At 44.1% G+C, this 4,684-nt stretch overlaps 1 pseudogene; it reads left to right on the top strand.

The window, feature by feature from the left end:
* Positions 1 to 1,671: 1,671 nt before the first annotated feature.
* LOC138660427 (U1 spliceosomal RNA) lies at positions 1,672 to 1,822 on the top strand (annotated as a pseudogene).
* Positions 1,823 to 4,684: the final 2,862 nt, after the last annotated feature.

Below are 4,684 nucleotides of genomic sequence, written 5' to 3'. Positions count from 1 at the left end.
AGATGTGATTTACATGGAGTACTGTGTCCAGTTTTGGGCACCGGTGCTCAGGAAGGATTTAATGGAACTAGAGAGAGTACAAAGGAGGGCAACAAAATTAATAAAGGGGATGGGAGATCTACAATACCCAGATAGATTAGCGAAATTAGGATTATTTAGTCTAGAAAAAAGACGACTGAGGGGCGATCTAATAACCATGTATAAGTATATAAGGGGACAATACAAATATCTCGCTGAGGATCTGTTTATACCAAGGAAGGTGACGGGCACAAGGGGGCATTCTTTGCGTCTAGAGGAGAGAAGGTTTTTCCACCAACATAGAAGAGGATTCTTTACTGTTAGGGCAGTGAGAATCTGGAATTGCTTGCCTGAGGAGGTGGTGATGGCGAACTCAGGGGTTCAAGAGAGGCCTGGATGTCTTCTTGGAGCAGAACAACATTGTATCATACAATTATTAGGTTCTGTAGAAGGACGTAGATCTGGGGATTTATTATGATGGAATATAGGCTGAACTGGATGGACAAATGTCTTTTCGGCCTTACTAACTATGTTACATGAAAGTTTGGATGGAAGAGAAAGTTGGGAGGATGTGGGAAAGAGTGATGAAAAAAGTTAAATTTTTGGAAATTGAGGGAGTTGTCTTTTGTGGGTAAGATTTTAATAATTAAGAGTGTGATTTTGCCGATGTTGTTGTATGTTGCGTTAGTATTTCAACCTGGATATTCGGTTTTGAGAAAACTGAATAGGATTTTGCTTGTTTTTTTCTGGGGAACAAAAATGGAGAGAGTGAAAAGAGAGACGGTCATGAAAGATTGGAGAAATGGAGGAATGAACTTTCCAAATATTGAATTATATTTGGGTGTGAATGTCCTTTTTGCAGCATAAAGAGTGCTAGGAGGTGAGTGGAAATCAGCATGCTTGTTGCGATTTTTGAGTGGGAATATTTTATGCAAATTAGGATGGTTGAGTAGAGATTTGAGGAGACCGTGTGCTTTTGTAAGTCCTAAATGGTATTGTTTTTTTGGAAATTTTGTAAAAAAGTTTGAGCTGGAGGGTTTAGGAAATGATGTCTGGAAAGATAAGAGGAGTGTGTTAAATTTTATTGGTGAGAAAGAGCTACAATGCAACATAAATATGGTGAGAGGTAAGGATGTTGGGAAAGTGTGGAAAAGCTTGAAGACTGATGGAATGTCAAATAGACAGAGATACATTTTATGGCAGAGTATGCATGGGGCACTACCAGTGAGGGAATTTTATAAAAATCGGAGCATAAGAAGTAGTGATGCATGTCACAGAGAGAGTTGTCATGGAAGTGAAAGTATTGTACATCTGTTCTGGAATTGTGGAGTGGCTCAGGATGTGTGGAAGGGAATGGGCCCTTTATTTAAGGAACTTATTGGATTAAATAATTTGTCCTTTGGTTTGATAATGTTTGGTTTGGGTGCGGTGAGTATGAAAACTCCAAGAATTTTATACATTATGATAGCTGTTATTAAAGAAGTATTGTGGGATGTCAGAAATTTATATGTATTTAAAAAGAAAACTGTGACTGTGGATGGATGCCTGAGGATGATATTAGATAAACTGTACGCTGTGTATGTGTTGGACAAGAAAAGATTTGGGGAGAATGAGGCTGAAGTTTTTGAAATGGAGGCATGTGGTAAAGGTTTAGTATTGTTGGGAGGGGGGAGGTTATTATTGTATTGTAATCAATTGTTATCCATTGCACTCCGGGTGTGCTGACCCCTGCGATTTCCCCAAATGCGGGAAACTCGACTGCATAATTTGTGGTAGTGGGGGACTGCGTTCGCGCTTTCCCCTGATTTCTATGGTCAAAGACAGAACACAAAAGATGCTCTGCTGAGCCGAAGCGATACTTTGGAGAAGCTCAAAGCAGCAGATGTGGCCTTTGGCTCCTCCTTGTGGGGGAAGGATGCCACCTTCCCTGTGTTGCCGCTGGTTGGTTGGTTTCTTTGTTTGTTTCTTTCTTTCTCAGTTTGTTTGAGGTTGTTGCCTTCGCTTGACACTTTGGCCCTTTTTGGCCCCCCCTGGCTGGTGGGGATTGATCAACTCATTTGCATCTCATTGACTTGGTGACGATGACATAGCTTGCTCTGCTTGTCTGCAGGTGCAGGCTTCCTCCTGGGCTGGCAGGCACGCTCACGGGAGGGCACCTGCGGCATCCCTTTCTCGCAGCCTTCGGGCTGGAGCTGGAACTGTGAGTGGGCCGCTGGTGCGCAGCTATCTGCGGTTTGGTCCTCCTGCCCTTGAGCCTTCTCCAGCGTGCATCCTCTTGAGCGGAGATGAGTGAGTCACGAGAGGGTGCCGGCAGCTGGAGCTCGAGCTGTCTACAGCATGTTCTCAGGCCAGCGCAGCAACGTGAGGCTGGGGCGGAGCCAACGCTGCTATATGCTAATGACTCAGGCTGCTGCTGTGCATCTTGGGCGGTTTTTGACTTGAGCTCGGCCTGCCCTGTGGGTGTTCAGACTGGGTGTCAGCTGCGACCGGCGCCTCCCACTCGAGGAGCCTCCGTGCGGTCTGTGCCGAACGCTACCCCCACCTCCTCCCTTTCAGGCATGAGACTCTGCGATGTTGGGGAGCTGCGTCGGAAGGGCGCTCGTCAGGCCCCAACTCATACTTGCCTGGCAGGGGAGATACCTTTCTCTCTGGTTGAGTATTGCTTCTCAGCCTTCTGACGGGCAGCAGTGGTGGGAGACTACTTCTGTTTCTTGTTGGTTAGCGGTTGTGATCGGGGTTCCCCTTGTGGGGCCCTGGTGTGCGATAGAGTGGCGACTGTGTTAATCTGCTTTGAAAATGGTGGAGAAGGCACGTGGACTAGAGGACTCTGTCCGTCTACAAGTCCTGTCTGGACATAAAGAAGAAATTGGCCTGGACCAAATTTGTATGGATGTCTTGAAGAACATAAGAAGCCTTAAGGTAACAGATTTATTGGCAGTGCAGGATTTTCAAAAGCAGGGAATTTTTGATATCACGTTTGTTTCCTTGGGTATATGTCAGAAAGTCTACATGGAGCTAATGCGGATGAAGGAAAAGAAAGAAGTGGAATGCCTGGAGTTTATTGTTGTGGAGCCCCTTTTTCAGCAGGCTTACAAGTATGTTGTGGTACATATGTATAATCCCAAGGTTCCAGATGATACCGTAACCCATTTTTTGAAAAGATACTGTTATGAAGTCAAATTCCTGGGGAAGATGAAAAATAGGCATAACTATTATAATGGCAAAAGAAGATACTTGGTGAAATTAATTCCTGATGCAACAGCTATTGGGGGGGCTCTGAGCATTCCTGCACAATTTTCAATTGGGGGGAGAGGGGTTTTTGTTTCTACACTGGACAAAGTGAATATTGTAGAAAGTGTCATATGTACGGACATGTGCGGAAAGAATGCCCGGTGCAAGGAATTGTTTGTAAGAATTGTGTTAAGCCCGACCACATGGTGGATAGTTGCCCTGAGGCAAAGATGTGTGATTTGTGTGGGTTGGAAGGTCACTTTGCAAGGAAATGTAGATTGTGGACTCAGATTCCTTAGGCTATGTGAACACGATGCGGATTTTGCTCTGGATCCGAAGCAGTTTCCCATGAGTTTACAGTACAATGTAAACCTATGGGAAACCAAAAACGCTGTGCCCATGCTACAGAAAAAAACGTGCGGAAACGCAGCGTTTTATTTTCCGCAGCATGTCAATTCTTTGTGCGGAATCCGCAGCCTTTTTACATCTGCTCCAATAGAAAACTGCAGATGTAAAACCGCAGCGGAATACGCAAAAGAAAACGCAATAAATCCGCAGTAAAAAATGCAGCGGTTTGGAATGCGGATCTATCAAATCCGCTGCGGAAAAATCCGCAGTGGACCATTCTACGTGTGCACATACCCTAAGTCCTATGCGGATGCAACTAGTGGTCATTGGGGAAATAAGAGTGATGGTAAGAGTGTTAAGCATGAAAGTGCTAAGAATGAGAAAAGTGAGTTTGGTGGAAAAGGCAAACCTGAGCATCGTGCTGGTGTGATAGTTTCAAATGCAGCTAAAGAGCAAAGGAGTCAGAAACAAAATGGTGGAAGTAAAGTGGGCCATGCTGGATCTAAGATGGAGGATGGTGGGCGGGGCCAGAAAGGGGGAAAAGATTTTCAGAGCTCTCCTATAGTTGATCTGGGCGAGGCCAAGGATGCAATGGAGACTGTGTCTGAAGGACAGGGCCTTGGTGGTGATTTGGCATATGCTAATGCAGGCGTATGTGTGGACCCTGTAGTGGGGGAGGGAGTGTGAAGGGTTAAAAGAAGATTAAAACTAAAGGCTTAATTTTTTGCTTCTATCTCTGTCTTGTTTCTCATGAAGATAACATTTTGTTACTTAATTAGGCTATGGTTCATAATTCACACAGGTTATATACAGATGATCAGGTTTTTAAATACATCAGATAGGGATTGCATACATTAGTTAGGACTGCTCTGATAAGGGTATACCGTGAAGATTGGTAGAGCAGCTTAGTATACATTTTTTGCAAAAAACGTATCAACCAAATACCCTGTTTTTTACATCTTTTACTAGCACTTGCGGATTACTGCAACATTTTTTCAAACTGAGTGTTTTTGGTTTTACTATTCTCTTTTGTGTCTTCAGGTTTCTTGGTGGTGTGTGAACATGATCATACAGACTTGTTCACTGT

Source organism: Ranitomeya imitator, chromosome 1 (assembly GCF_032444005.1).
Source record: "Ranitomeya imitator isolate aRanImi1 chromosome 1, aRanImi1.pri, whole genome shotgun sequence".
Lineage (NCBI taxonomy): Eukaryota > Metazoa > Chordata > Amphibia > Anura > Dendrobatidae > Ranitomeya > Ranitomeya imitator.
Note: the sequence above shows the minus strand (reverse complement) of the source record. Positions and strands in the feature narration are given on the sequence as shown.